Consider the following 16,034-nt stretch of genomic DNA (forward strand, 5'->3'; position numbering starts at 1 on the left):
GGTAAACTTTCATGGCAACCTAAATTCTGGAATTTCCTGATCTTTATCTTTTTGAAACATGGTATATTTTAATGTCATTCTGACATACTTTTAACATTAAGTTCTTAGCATTTAAAATGTTCTAATACTACTGTGAACTGCAATGGCACTGCTTTTTTCTTATATAAAGAATATATCTAAATATTAGATGTTTTTCTTTTCTATAGCCTCATCCTTTCCCAGGTATCACCTGATGCTCCTGCTTGAAAATTACTCTCTTCTGGGAGTTCCGGAGTTACTTGGACAGTAGATACTGATTTGTATTCTAAACCAGATGTTTTCTCTCTTTAAGAAGTTTTATGTAATTCTCATGTAGCACATTGGTTTTAGACTATAAATTTCTGTAGCTGTATGCAATATAGTTTTTATTTCTGTAGACTTCTATAATATGAGTTAAAAAAAAAAAAAAAAAAAAAAAAAAACAGAGTCTTGAGAAGTCTTATGCACCAAGTCTGTTCAATTAGTCATGGTAAAACTACGTGTCAAGAAAAAACTAATTCAGATTAATGCTGGATATGTAGATATCCATCAGCACTTTTCTGTTGGGGTTGTTTTAACTCATTTTTATTTTTTTGTTCCCTTCCCAGCTCTGCTTTTTATCATGATGAATAGTATTTGTGCACAAAATCAGGAAAATGAGCATGTACCAAAATTAACATTCTGAAAGTAATAAAACTTAATGGAAGCCACATCTGTGATGGACTGCTTCTTAACAGCAATCTGTAGGATCAGTGCAAATATATCATGTTACAGATATCTTTGTTCTTAATCAACATAGGTTTCAGAGGCAGAGCAAGGGAACAGGAACAAAAGGGAGAACTACAGACATAGGAAAAGAATCTTTTTGATTTATATATTTTCTGATATTTTCAGTTTACTTACATTCATTCTGATCTTACATTTTTAGACCATAGTTTATTACTTTTATTGGCTTATTTGATGGTCCTTATTGTTTTATCAATTAATTTTATGTTACAGGACATAGTGTTGATTGTAGAGTACATATGAGAAAAGGATGAGATATAGGTAACTGCTCGGTTTTCATTACTATATCCACAGAATCTAAATTCTATTTTCTTGATTTTATTATTAAATATGAAATGAAACACATATGAATAATGCCAATAAGATACTTGCTTAATACAGTCCAGTGTTATCTGGCCTCAAAATATGGAGAAGGATAAACATAAACATACACATTTTTCGTAATGGAAAGTTTTTGATTTATTTGCAATAGTGCAGAATGTTTGACTTGTATTGATTTCTCTGCCTCAGTGACTCCTCTGTCAAGCTGAATATAAATTATAGTTTGGGCCAGATCTTCAGTTGGCATAATTTATTATAGCATTACTAGATTTTCTTCACACCTGTTAAAGTACTGGCCCATCAACAAGATACATTTTTACTCCTGTAAACATTTTAAATCTTCTATACTACCCCGAGGAGTTATGTATGTGGCCAAATTGCCATAAAAAAGTAAAATGTGTCCAAGAAAATAAGGCTTTTCCTTTTTTCAGTGGTAACAGTAACTTGACCAAAAGTTGAAATATGATAGGAAAGAAAAGATAGTTACAACTTCAGTTATAACATTTATTCTGTTCATACTGAAAGACAAATGATCATATGAAGCAGGTCATTCATTAAGACTTACTAGGGACTTCACCATGTACCATGGCGATACATGATACAAAGTGCTTAACATACAGCATGAATTAGAGTGATACCGTATATCATATATACACCATGTATAGTAATAGATTTGTTTAAGCACATTTTTGAAGTTTCTAATGGAAGATAAGCAGCATCTAAACTTTGTGAGATAAAAAATCTCTTTTGAATACTCCCTTAACTTCAAAATTGAAAGGAGAGAAGTTACTCCCCTCTCCTTCACTGATGTCTGCACATAGAACAGGTTTATTCTTAGTTCTTCTCTCCAGCATTCCTCTTGGAGACAGCTTTACTTGAAATAACCAAAAACTTTACTTGAAATTATGATGAAATTATGAAAACCATGGGATTGTTATTTTCATATTTGAACTATCACATGAAATATAATTTGTGTGTTAAAGAACTGTTACATACTTGAAAGGTGATCCTTCTCTTTTCCTAATAGTAACAAACAGTGCAATGTTATATTATGCCTTAATTATGAACACAATAGATTCAGAAATTTGCAAGTTAAAAGTAGAAAACTTAAATATCAGTTCCAAAAATAAAAATTATATTAATATCTGAAATGGAAGTAGTGGAAGAATTCCCATTATCTGTCACAGCATAAAGGCTGTGAATTTTTTGTCTTTTCGTCAGCAGCTTTCAAACTTCCCTGTCTCAAGGAAAATTCTTTTTTTTTTTTCCCATTTCAGGAAAAAAAAATCAAGTGAAATAATAATAAACACATAATAATAATAATAAGTAATAATAATAATAAACAGTATAATAAACACAAAATGGGATGCTTGGAAAGAAGCTTGGGGTATAGCTGGAACTTTCTTCTGTTTTAGGAATGTTAAGTAGAAAATGCCACTGACAGTGGGGTCAGATCACACTCTCTCACTTAATAAAACTAAGAGAGATTCTCTGTCTTGCTCCTATTTTAAAGACATGCATCTGGCAGAAAAACAAAAACAAAAACAACTTGGTAGGTAGATTAGAAAATAATATATATATTAAGGCCAGTAGACTTAATTTAACAAGGACTTCTGTCAATTCATAAACATAGAGGTAATGACCAAGTTTCTGAAACAAAACAAAACAAAGCAAAACAAAACAAAACAAAAAAAAAAACAAACAAGGAATAATATTTCCCCCTGTACTTAGCTCTGGTGACTTCGCACCTCAAATATTGTGGTCATTTTTGGGCCATTCACAACAGGAAGGATACTGAGGTTCTGAGGTTCTGAACTGTGTCTAAAAAAGGGCAACAAAGCTTATGAAGGGGCTAGAAAACAAGTCTTATTTGGAGTGTCTGAGAGCACTGGGGTTATTTAGCATAGAGAAAAGGAGGCTTAAGGGATACCTATTCACTCTACATCTACCTCAAATGAGGTTGAAGCAGGTTCTGTCTCTTTTCCCAAGCAAATGTGATAGGACAAGAGGAATTAGCCTCAAATCCTGACAAGGGAGATTTAGGTTGGATAATAGGAAAAATTTAATCACTGAAAGGGTTGTGAAGTATTGGAACAGGCTGCCCAGGGAAGTGATGGAGTCACCATCACTGGAGGTATTCAAAAGATGCATAGATGGGTTGTTTGGAGACATCGTTTAGTGCTAGACTTACTTGCAAGTGCTCAGGTAATGGTTAGGCTTGATGATCTTAGCGATCTTTTCCAACCTAAATGCTTCTGTGATTCTAACTGAGATTGTAATTGTGTACAAAAAACTTTAGGTTGGCCTTAATTGCCCTCATGTAACAGTAAAGCCAATCATGTTCCAATCAAACATTGGAACATTCATATATTAGAACGAGTCCAGAGGAGGGCTGCAAAGATGATCAAGGGCCAGAAGCATCTCTCCTACAAAAACAGGCTGAGGGAGTTGGGGTTGTTCAGCTTGGAGAAGAGAAGACTCAAGGGAGATCTTATAGTGGCCTTCCAGTACTTAAAGAGGGCCTACAGGAAAGCTGGAGAGGGACTCTTTGCCAGGGGGTGTAATGATAATGTCTTTAAACTAAAGGAAGTTAGGTTTAGATTAGGTATTCTGAAGAAATTCTTTACTTCAGAAAAGTAAAATTCTTTACTTCAGGGCAGTGAGGCACTGGAACAGGTTGCCCAGAGAAACTGTGGATGTCCCATCCTTGTAAGTGTTCAAGGCCAGGCTGGATAGGGCTTTGGGCAGCCTGGTCTGGCAAGAGGTGTCCCTGCCCATGGCCGGGGGGGTTGGAATTAGATGGTCTTTAAAGTCCCTTCCAACCCAAACTATTCTATGATTTTATGATTCTGTAAGGATAGAGTGGTTTCTGAGAAGAAGCCAAGGCTATGTTTAAAGTGTTTTAGATGAGGGCTGTTGTTGTACTCTCAAACTTGACTGACAGTTGGAGACAGAAGAGAATCTTTTGTGTCAAGCTTTTGAGGTAAAAATTACAAACAAAAAACATTGCAGAGGAAGATGCAGAATAACCTATCCCACTATATCCATAATATCTCCTCTTACTTGCTGGTGTCTACAAGCTTTTTCTTTTTTTTTTTTCTTTCTTTTTTCTTTCTATTTTTTCTTTTTTGTCTTTTTTTTTTCTCTTTTCTTTTTTCTTTTTTCTCTTTTCTTTTTTTTTCTTTTTTTTTCTTTTTTTTTCTTTTTTCTTCTTTATTTCCTTTTTCCTCTCTTTCTTCTTTTTTTTTTTTCCTATGTCTTCTTTCTCCCTTCTTCCTTTTCTTATCCTTTTTCTTCTTTCTTTCTCAGAATATGATTTAGAGTTATCCAGAAAAGTGTCATATATCCTTACTTTTGACACCCATCCTAATTCTTTAGTTTGACTTAAATATAAATTCCTATTTTCTGGAAATTAAACTTGGTCCTATGGTAAAGAAAGATTAATATGCTCTATATACAGCTACTTTCAGTTCATTATAAAACTGCTCTAGTGCAGCCTAATCAGCTATTTCTGTTGGCACACAACAGAGCTGGAGTTTTGCCTAGAGAAGCACAATCTTTTTATTTGCTGGAGAAACAGCTAGTTACCACCTCAGCGATATGATACTCTGCCTACTGCTATGCAGGGACATAGTTGCTCACTGTTTGTGTTAGTGCCCACACCTCTAAAGCTCTGTGATGTTCACACTTTATCGTTTCATTTCTTTCACTAGCACTTCTCTGTATTTCTGTTTCTTATGTGTTTCTGTTGGTTTCTTTTTCTTGCTCTCAGTTGGTGCCTGACTTGACTGCTTGCTTGCAGTTGTCATGCCAACTCCCAAGCCCCTGGAAACTGAAGTAGAAAGAGGTTTCTCTTTTTTTTTTTTTTTTTTTGGTCAAGTACTCACTTCACAGTTACCAGACTGCATGAACTGAATGCATAAGTACTGGCAAACAGCTCTGTGACTTTGGTCTGACACTTAAACTTCTAAATATCCGTTTCTGCTTCAGGAGGATGTTTTTACTTCCCTTCCTTAATCTTTGCTGCTTGTCCACATGCTAAAAAACAGGAAAATGAGAGAGATCAGTCAAGTGGGGAAAGCATTTTATAGACTAGTCATTGCATTTTTTCTTATTTAAAGAGAACTGCAGACATATTTCAAATGCCCTACATATAAATAATTTCTGAAAAATCCATGAGACTGCTCAATCTTTCTGAAACTTAAGTATTACAGAATTTGATTCACTTTTCATGCTGAGTCATCCAAGATTTATATGTATCAGCTTTCCAAATAACCAAGTGAAAAATATAAGAGAAGTACAGGAAATTAAAAATGCAAACTCTTAACTCCTTATATCAAGGTCATATGTAATCCTTACACCTTATTATTAATGCATGTAACAAAGATATAGTTCTGTGAAATAACTGCTGTCTAGAAAAAACAGTAGTTTTAATAGCTTTGCTGTAATTGACAGCTACATTCACAGGTGAATTTCATACTGGAAAACATAACACGTTTAAAAGGAATTGGTTTGCAGAGGAAGAAACATGGAAAGTTCACCTCAGACAATATTGCTCTTCAGAGATTCCTGTAGGTAAATTTCTTTTAGGGTTCATAGGAACCACCTGTATGGCTTGTGCAGTATTACACCTCATGTGTGTCTTGCATTTCTCAAGTTCAAAAATTTGTGATTTGTCAATGAAGATATTTCTTGTATAAATACTTACTGTAACTCATTACAGTTCTTATTTGAAATTGAGCTTTCCTGGCTGCAAACGTTTGCGAGAACATGCATTTACTTTGCATGAAGGACTTCAGAGAATAACATAAACTGGCTCAGCCTTTTCACAGTTGGTTAATAGTAATTTCCTCTTCTTCTACTGTATCAGACAAGTATGTTTGTTTTAACTGAGCCCAGTCTGAAGTAGAAGGTTTTTTATATCTCATTGAAAAAGGCAAGAAACCTCAAATACCTAAAGAAGCTTTAATCTAGCAGGCAGCTGTTGTGGATCAGTGTTCTAGAGCTATATTACACATTATCCTACACTTGGGCCACCTTACAATAATCTCAGATAGTTTCAGTCCAAATCCTGGAGACTATGTTGTTTACCTAAAGCATTGACATTTTATTCCCTCAAAAAGAACAGTCTACAACTTGCCTTGGCTCTTTATAAGAACAGAGGAATAGAGGTGGTTGCATTGGTCAGCAACTCTAGACCTTAGTGATTGTAGAGAACTGTGGAATGGACATTTAATCTAACAGGACCTACAGACCATCTCATACCACCATGCACCCTACAAAAGTCTGTAGGCAAGTAAGAAGAAAGATAAAGCATTTAAAATGTCTGGGGGGCCTGGGGTTACACAACCTTTGCTTAATAACTTCTGCATGATCTTTAGAAGTAGAGATCACACGCTATAGTGGAAGGCAAAAAATCACAAATGGAACTTGTTTTTCTTATCCTAATTCAGGTGACTTGTTTAAGTGAGTGGGTGAGCAAAGTAAAACAGGCTGACCTTAAGTTTAAATACTTTGAGGAACACCAGTAGAACCCAACTTGTTTATTTCTTGATGTACTTTCCATCCTAATACTTGATGATGAGATGTAGAGGATATACAAACACATATAAAAACAGATGACCAAGCTGCACAATGACCAAGAAAGACTGTTTACATACTACATCTATCAAGGGGAAATAAACTCTTGGTCTTCTATGAGAGGAATGTAGCTTGAAAAGCAACACTACTTTCACATCATTGGTACTTCCTTGATACTGAATTTTACGCAGCTTCTCCTAACTAGATTTATTGTGAGAAGATCCTGGAATGGGAGGAGGCAGGGCCAATTAGAAGAGATAATCAGCTGGAATGCTGAGAACCATTGCTCTGAAGGCCTCCCATCTGTGCAGCTCCATCAAATGCACTTTGCTAAGGGAAGGACAGCTTGTTTGTTTTGGCCATGGCTCCTGTGAGCAGAGATAGCGAAAAACCAGGGAATCCAACTGGATAAAGAACATCTGCAAATGATGTTCTGTTAATGCGTATTATATCCAAAGAAGCCTCAATGCTTGGTCTCAGCTCCAGTCTCGGCCACACATGTTGATCCATCAGGTTCATTCAGAATCAACTTTGGTTCTCTGTAAACAAAGAGAGTGCAGAGTCTGTTTCATGCTATTCTACAATAACACCTTCAACTACTGAGTGAAAAAAAAAAAAAAAGAAAAAAAAAAAGGTGGGTACATAGAAATTTAATACTGAACTAACTTTAAAAAATGTAAATATGGATTTAGAAGCTCAGTCAAGTCTCTTGTTTGATACTTACCTTATTTCCCTGTTTTTTGGTTTTTGTTGTTTTTTGTTTGTTTGTTTTGTTGGTTGGTTGGTTTGTTTTGTTTTTCTGAAACCACAGTCTGAATTCTGTTTGGACAATTTCATGTTCTGCACAGATATTTTGCATGGACTCACTGGAATCCATAGGTGATGTCCAAGGAGGCATTGTTCCAATATGTTTTATGAATATTCTGTCTCAAGGATTCAACCCTTGATTTAGATTATCTTCTTTTCATTTTTTTTTTCCAAAGAGAAAAAAAAAAAAGATTAATCTCAGAGTGATCTATGATATTTTATTTTTTATATCATAGTCTCCAACATGGTAAGTAATGTGCTTATGTCCAGTGTCTCACTGTCTGGCAACTGCAAACATTTATATCTATAGTGTCCCCTTATAGTAATTTGGATTATTTGGTAAATTATGTTAATATTATGATAATAATTTTATTTTTTATTACAATTTAATTCATTCTTAAGGCTACTTAACATTTACAGAGTTGTTTTGAACTTATTTTTACAAATCAGAGTTTTAATATGAATTATTACTTATGTAATAAACCATCATAAAATAATCAAGTAAGCTTTCCTAATTGATTTTCTGAACTAACCACTGTTGAGTCAATGCAAATATTTTTTCTCTCTTTTACAGTTGCTAATACATTCTGTGTAATGAATCTTTGTGACTTGGTTTACAGTGAGTGTTTCTTTGTTCCTTTTTTTTTTTTTTTTGTCTCGTGATGTTCTTTGATCTTCTACTTTTATTAAACTAATTGTGTTAAACTGATAGTGAAAAAAACATATGCTCTTTCTTGGCACTCAGCTGCTGTTCACTACACCATGGTGCCATGTTTCTATATTATGAAGAACATAAAAGAACGCAGTAAGATTTCCAATAACTTTTCATTTTTATGTGTAATTCCTCTTCTCTTCTCCACTTTTTCAATATTAACATTATGTTCAAATAATAAAAGATTTTATTTTTCTTCATAACTATGGTGTACCAAACTGACTTGTCAGCAGTTTGGATACTTTGGGAGAAAAAAAATAAAAGATTAAAATTGGAGAGCTTTAGCTCTTTATACATATATCACTAGTCTATGAAAATTTAATTTTGTAACAACACAATTCTAAATCAGTTCATCAAAATAGTCAGATGTCCTTAAGGAATAGCTGAAGAAGGACCAACCCCACTGGTTCTCTGTCATCTGAGAGCTCCAGTTATCCTAGCAAACATTTCATAATAGCATACTAGGCTACTTTGCACTTGAGAAATGCAAAGAATCTGGAAAGAATGGACCTCATTCCAAAATGAGATGTTAATAAAATAGTTTCTGGTGAGATATGCTGCCTCTCTCCTTATCACACAAATTATTTCAGCCTAGGAGGATCTTGGGGAGTTTGTGAATTCACTCGGGGAGTTTGCCAATCTCTAACTCAAGATACATTAACAGTAGCATGAAAATATTATCTGAACAGTGTAAGAGAAAAAAAAATAAAAGTATTTATATTAATTTATTAAATTCATGAATCATAGCAAGTCATTTTATTGCATGCTTTAGCTTATATGCTCAGATTAATAACTGAAATTCTCACTCTAGAACTAGTTGTTGAACTAGTTCTTGTTGTTGAACATTGCATTTAAAATTATCCCCGCTTGATATCCTGGATACAGATCCAGGAATTAGAGCTCTTGTATATGTATGTAATGTTAAGTAGTTTTATTAATCTATTTTATATCTCTTCAGAGGTACACTTTTTTTTCTTTTTTCTTTTTTTCTTTTTTTTTTTTTCAAATTTAAGCACATTCATCATAAGTCTACACAGCTTCAGAAAGTGAAATACAGACTATTTTCTCCCCAGTATTTTATCCAAATATAATTTTCATCAAAGAATAAAGAAAGGGCACTTCTATCCACTTAATTTCTGTCATTCTTGATGTAAAAGATATTTCCACATGAGAGTGTTCTCTCTGAAGTTCAACCATAATTTTCTTGGAAGAGCAGCATGTTAATACTTTTAATACTACCTTCTTCCAGGCCAGAGCTGTCCATCGCATACAGTGCTCTATCAGGTAAGTCAGGGTAATGTATGTCCATTTTAAGCAAGTACCTTCAAAATTATGGGGCATGGATTAACAATAATTATTTAGCATCAAAAGGTACCTTTTCAAGTTCAATTACTGGTTCTGAGGATATACATTTTGGAGAGTTTGATGATTTGGTTCTAAGTAGTGACTCAGTAATTTGTAAACACACCCAGTTTTGTTATAGTTGTGCTGTAGGTATCATTTCCATTTCATCTGGGTAGACTTAGTTTGAAGGGTAAAATATTTTTAAGGGTTAGAATTCAAGTTGACATGTGGCTGAGCCCACATTACTGCAGGATTTAAAAGGGAATGTTGGGGGTATTCTGAACATGTATTAAACTGTTTTAAAAGGAAGCTTGTACACCCTGCTTAGCTTTTGGTGTGGCAAGAGTTGCTGTTGAAGGGTAGGGTGCTGACTTTCCAGGCCAACTGGGTGGCAAGATGAAGGGTTGGGTGATATGAATCACTGAGTCAGTGTTGTTGCACAGATCTAGGTGTTACCAACCTGAGTTTACTGTTGCCACCAACAGAAGACACTGAGGTGTGCTTGGTTCAGAGTTTGACAGATGTTGCTAATCTAGGTGTAGCTTTCATTTCAGAATTATTGCTAATGTTAGGCTGACATGGGCTGGGAAGACTTCTTGGCTTCTTGGTATTATTAGATCAGAGGTAGGGTTCATGTTTTGATGTTAGGATGCAAACATTGGCCCCAAATGTAACAAAAGCCTGTTTCTTAGACTTAGACCTATAACAAACACAGAAGCACTGCTCATCTGACCATAACCTCGTGCTTTCTGGCCCATTTCATCTAAGGGCAAGCCCATCACAGGACTCCATGGAAGAGCCTTGTCACGTGAAGATGTAAATAGAGAGAAGGGCTCCTGTTTACGAATAGTGTATGTCAGTTTTGTTGCTCCTCGTAACAGCTAACCCTTGTATTAACCTTTCAGTCTGAAACTCAAGAAAGAACTGCCGCTTCTCTCACCCTCATAGCTGAAGCCTGGTTAGGCGACTTCTACAACTGTAGAGGTTAGCTCAGGAAAGTTCCCAGGCTGAGAGGATCTGTTAGGGTTTCAATTCACTTTGGAAAGCAGTGTTGACACCAATATCAAGATAAAATGAACAGCTCCTGTCTAGTCCAGAAGTATTTATGTCTACATGGCCCTTGTCCCCAGAAGCTTTTTGTAGACTCAGCAAGAAGGCAAGTTTCTTAGGCAACCCTGATCTATCTGGGTTAACTGATCTATCACTATCCCTAAACTCTCCTTAAAATTCTGCCCTATTTGGAGGATGGTAGGTTAGTGTTGTTAGTAATATTACTCCAAGCAGTCTGCAGCAAGTCAGGTTTGCCAGCTGGTGTCCCCTACCTACCCAGGGCTGTGGTAAGGGAATCTGCAACAACAGCTATCCACCCACTCTAAACTCAGTTGCCTCTCCTAGAGAGTGATTGTGGCTCAGTCCAAATTACAGTCTCTGTCCCTCTCTGAAATTTATTTTTCAAGTTAATTTTTTTATGGATACAAAAATTAAGTTCAGTCAACTGTCCATAACAACTCTAAACACATGTTGATGGCCCCATCTTCAGTTACCCAAACTCTTCTATCCATCCTGGCCTGAAATCCAGTTCTCCTACAGCTCTTTAGCTCAGGAGAACGTCACAGATCTTTCTCTGTCTCTTTGGGAGATGTTAGTAATTCAGTGTTTCCTCACATCATACAGAGATACTCGTTCAGTGTTAATTGTGGCAGAATCCTTCTGACTCAATAGGTAGTTCTTCCTGCTGAGCTGCTTTTAATGGCTAGTACTGAAAATGTCTTTACAACCTACTAAAGTTCAGAGCAAATTCTGCTTACCTCCAAATCACGACACAGCACAAACAGGGCATGGGTTGCAGTTTCTGAATGTCTTTGATTAGCTAATAGAGGATTTTGAATTGACAATTATGGAGAATGATATCAAATGCCTTCAAATAATATGAAATTTGAATATGCTTTTAAATAATATGAAATTCTCTCTCTGGCTTTTTTTTTTTTTTTTTTTTTTTATGAGTGATTTATGAGTCCAACTTGCTTTTGAGAATAGGACATTAGTAGCTTTTTAAAATTTCTCTTCATATTGTTAAGAGACTCTTAAAACTACACTTTAGTAAATATGCATTCACAAATTAATTATTCCTATTCCATTTCTTTTGCTAAAAAGTTTTAAGTACAGTAATCATGTCAAAAATAAGTACAGTTAACTGGGTACATATTAGATTGCATAAAGCTTCAGCAAAGTTAGATGCATCAAGTTTCAAATGACATCTGAATGATTCCTCCAACTAAACATGAACAAGGTGATCTTTCTGTTAGCTAATCTTTATTATTTAAAGGAATGTAAAATCCACTAAGGAAAAATAATTGAAAATCTGATTTACATTGTGGAATGATAGCTTTTCTTTAACTTCTCTGCTATGTTCTTGTCCGAAGCATATATGTTAAACCCCATGTCATTTTTATTTTTTTATTTTTATTTTTATTTTTTGCATTTAGACACAAACATCCATAATCCAGACTATATCTTTCAACTCATAATGTACCCTTTAAAAAAAAAAAAAAGAGAGAGAGAGGGGGAGAGAAAGAAATATTACTTTTATACAACTTATTTTTATCTTTTTGATTAAATTCCTAGAAGAAAATTTCTGTATCTAACTTTCTAATGTATGAAATTCTGTTTTGTGGAGAGATGCTTAAAATGCATATTTAATTCCATGGGAAGGTTAGATTTATTTTAAAGTCTACAGAATCTGGGATTTCTGACATTCACATCAAATAAGAAGAAAATACAGGAGAAATGTTATTGTGTTACTCTGTCCCTTCATCTTGACACTAACTAGGAAAACCCAGACTTCAAAGGGTGAGGGAAAGTTCAGGCTTCATGCTAAATCAGTTTTGGGCCATGCTCCCAGGATTTGCCAGCTATGCCTATTTTTTAAAAATATAAAATGTAAGATAAAGTTAACAGAAAGAAAACCACAGCCACCACACTCATTTTCCTTTGGCTTGGGGATCGGTTTAAATCCCCAGAGCAGCCAGTGCTGTATCCTTGCAGACAGCCCTCTCTCCCCTAATCCAATCATTACCATGACCAGAAGCTGCTAACTGTGCTGTGGATTTCCAGATTTTTGCCTTAACTGTTGAACAGCAGGATCTGAAGGCACAAGACAATAGCTGGCTCGGGGTTACAAGTAAGCAGCTGCAGCCCCTGCTCTAGACCCTGCTGCAAAGAAATGGATGTTGCTGGGAGAGGATGTGACAGCAGAGCTCACATGCTGCAGCTGCAAGCGCAGTTGGTGTTCTCTTAAGAAACGACACCAGCACTGGGATTCAATGTCTCTGCTCACATTTACTGTGACCCAAACTTCCTCTTTGAACTCTGTGTTATTGGTAAGGACACTGGCTGTAGGATGGAGCTACCCTGTCTGACTGGGGACAGTTGAGAACTTAAATAAGGCTAACAAACACTGAGTTGGTTTAATGGCATCATCACTGTGTGTCTCAAACTGTTAGTGCTCTGTTTATATTCAGTCCCAGTTAAAATCTGACCAGAATACTCGTTGGTCTCTGTTTTTAGTTTTATTATGACTTCCTTGAGAGATCGCATGTTCTTGCAGCAATTCATGTGTACCTCAGGCAGAGTGAACTACAGATAGAAATCACTGCCTTCACCACATGTGTCCCATTAGCATGGGCAAGGACAGACAGCGGGTTCAATATTTTCAGCCTCTCCACGAAACAGCTGCAGCAGCTGCCTGACCCAGTGCCACGGGGAATTCCACTGGCCAGCAACATGCTGGGCAGGACAGCATTTCTTTCTGGCTTTTATTTATTTACCTTCTGTTAAGCCACCTTCTGCACCTTCTGTTCTTTTATAAATGGCACAATTTAGAAGGAAAATTGAGCTTTTTTTTATGCTTTTTTTTTTTTTCTTCTCCTATCACCTCCCCTTTCCAGTAGCTAAAATAAGCATCTTAGCTAGGTTTTTTTTTGCACCCATATTTCCATGCCTTCTCTCCCTCCCAGTGCTTTTGACAACTATTACCTCCTGGTTGAATCTTTCTAATGTCTGTTATCAACACTGTTCTAGCAAAGAGCGGTCAGATCTTCACAGTGTACCTCCTGCAGAGAAGCCAAGATCATTATGGACATAAATGCTGTTGTTATTTACGCTGCTCAGCTATGGACTGAATCCTAACAACTGCCTCTGGAGGCTCACTGCCAGCAAGGCTTTGAGAAGTCCTTGGAGTACTTTTGCATGCTTCATGGGAAGGATCTGGAGGGAAGGTGTTTCTCTGCACTGTACTTCTGCAATGTGGAGCAGTGCTGTCCTACATCTTATAAGAGCAACAAAAGCAAAATGACTGCAAGTGACTTCTAAAGCTTATTTTATTTATTTTTAATGGGCAAGCTTTTTGTTTAGAACAAGTACTAAAACAATCAGTGGAAGTCACCACTCTCCCAGAAGGATAATATTAGAGAATCAGCGTGTTACTAAAGGGCAGTATTTTTGTCCTGGGTCTTACCAAAAGCAACTTCTTGCTGATATACTTCCTTTTCTCCAAAAAAGTTTTCACCAAGGGCAAGTCTGAGATTTAAATTGAGGACTGCCAACTTTTTAAGTAAAAATAAAATAAAATAATGTGCCTTTAATTAACAGCATTTACAGAGAGAGAATTTACAGTATGTTTATCTCCATGATGCAAAACTGAAAATGATCATAAATTAATTTTTGTTAAGATGTTGCTATTATTTTTCCCTTTCTTTTCTCCTTTCTTCGTTAGTTCACTTTATACAAGTGGTTCCTTGTGGTTTGTCTAGGATATCAGTAAGCATGTACAATTAAGCCAGTGAGAGGAGTACTGCAAAACAGATGTGGACAGACCCAGGCATAATTGGGCGGGTAAACTGCTGGAAGCACCAAGCAGGGAAGGCCCAATCATGTTCTTGTTTTCTGATCTCTGGCAGGGGAATGCAGTTGGCTGATAGTGGGTGTTTTGAACAGCCCTGTGGCTTTGCGGTATTACTGTGCAATATCATTTGGGAGACCAGCTGGATTCCTGATGTGGAATTATTGTTCCCTGGCTCGGATGTGCTGTGGAAGCAGTGAGCCCCGCTCTGAACCTCTGGGGCAAACCTGCCTTGCATAGGAAGAACAGGGGAACAAGCTCTGAAAAGAGACAGCTTTGCTCCTCGAGCAGATGGCTGGCAACTACAGGAAACAGAGAATCAACACGAAGTGAAGGAGGCCCAAGAAATGTGGGGTGGATCCAGGACCCTCAGATCAAATTGGGAATAGCTGTGAATGAGTGGAATGGGTGTCTTAAAGATATGGTCTCGTCTGCCATTCCTAGTAGCTACAGAAAATCAAGCTGGAGTACTGAATTAGCAAATATTGACATCATATAATTCATATGTCAGGGTTTTTGCAACCAGATTTTGTGCAGATCTTAAACAACATTTGCATACTGAAACTATGAAAATTTTGTATTTTTATGTAAAGCTATATGAGACATTCCAGAGACGTGTTCAAGTTTTCTTCAGTGTAAACTTTAAATTAAATATAACCACAGTAACCAGTTGCTTTTCTCTTAAAAATTTACTCTGGACCTTCTACAGTGTTTTCTATTAATAAAGATAGTGAGAATTTAATGTGAGCTGACTCACATACCCAATAGGAAAAGACGAAACAGCATACTAAGCAGTCAAACATCACTGTAAAATCTAAACCAATTGTACAGTTTAGAATAACAAATCCAAGTTTTTATGAACCAAGCAAGTGTGTTTCCTTTGTTGGCTCCTCACATCAGCACTGGCAAAGGATCATTTATCGTCCTTTGCTCCTTTACATTTTGTGAGAGTTCATGCACTGGAAGAGGATCCTGCTTTCTCTAAGGAGGAGTGTGCAGAAGAGATCGGCTCCTCTCTCCACACCATACCCCAGAGAAGGTACTGCTGACTCATAATCAATGCTTGCAAAGGCAATATCTATTTTATGTCAGCTGTGAACACTAGCTGATATAAAGACTCTTATTTGCTGCTACTAATTACTTTGAGAAAGAAAATGGTACTATTAAAAGCCCCTTTTTTCTCTGCCAGCACAAATGAGAGTGTCTTCTCATCTATTTTCATACAACAGTGGCTTGTGCCTGTCCAGTTTGACCCTTACCAGTTGAAATGAATGTAGCAGTTCTTCATTCTGCAAATGCTAATGGCAATGCATGCTATATTTTGAACATGCTGCATAAGCCATTCATTGTGGCTACACTTGTGTTTTGTGTAGTGGCTGTCAGCTGTGGCACTCTCATTCCCTTTCCAAGTCACAAGAACCCCTGGCAATCCAGCAACTAACTTCGTGAATTTGGAACTTCAAAATAAAACTGAGGTCACCAAGAACTTGTTTGAAGTTAGTTAAAACCATCAACTTTAAATAAATGCATTAAAAATCTTGGGGAGAGAAGGAGGAAAGAGAAAGA

At 36.3% G+C, this 16,034-nt stretch overlaps 1 long non-coding RNA gene across 6 annotated transcripts; it reads left to right on the top strand.

Moving 5' to 3' along the window:
• Positions 1–6,749: 6,749 nt before the first annotated feature.
• On the top strand, positions 6,750–15,663 carry LOC137852496 (uncharacterized). Of its 6 annotated transcripts, none has more exons than XR_011093884.1 (3): positions 6,750–7,343; positions 9,479–9,508; positions 13,649–15,663. It is a non-coding gene; the product is annotated as an uncharacterized lncRNA (long non-coding RNA). The 6 variants fall into 6 exon arrangements; XR_011093885.1 differs by having other exon boundaries at positions 13,654–15,663; XR_011093880.1 differs by having other exon boundaries at positions 6,750–7,339; positions 9,474–9,508.
• Positions 15,664–16,034: the final 371 nt, after the last annotated feature.

Source organism: Anas acuta, chromosome 2 (genome assembly GCF_963932015.1).
Source record: "Anas acuta chromosome 2, bAnaAcu1.1, whole genome shotgun sequence".
Taxonomy (NCBI): Eukaryota; Metazoa; Chordata; class Aves; order Anseriformes; family Anatidae; genus Anas; species Anas acuta.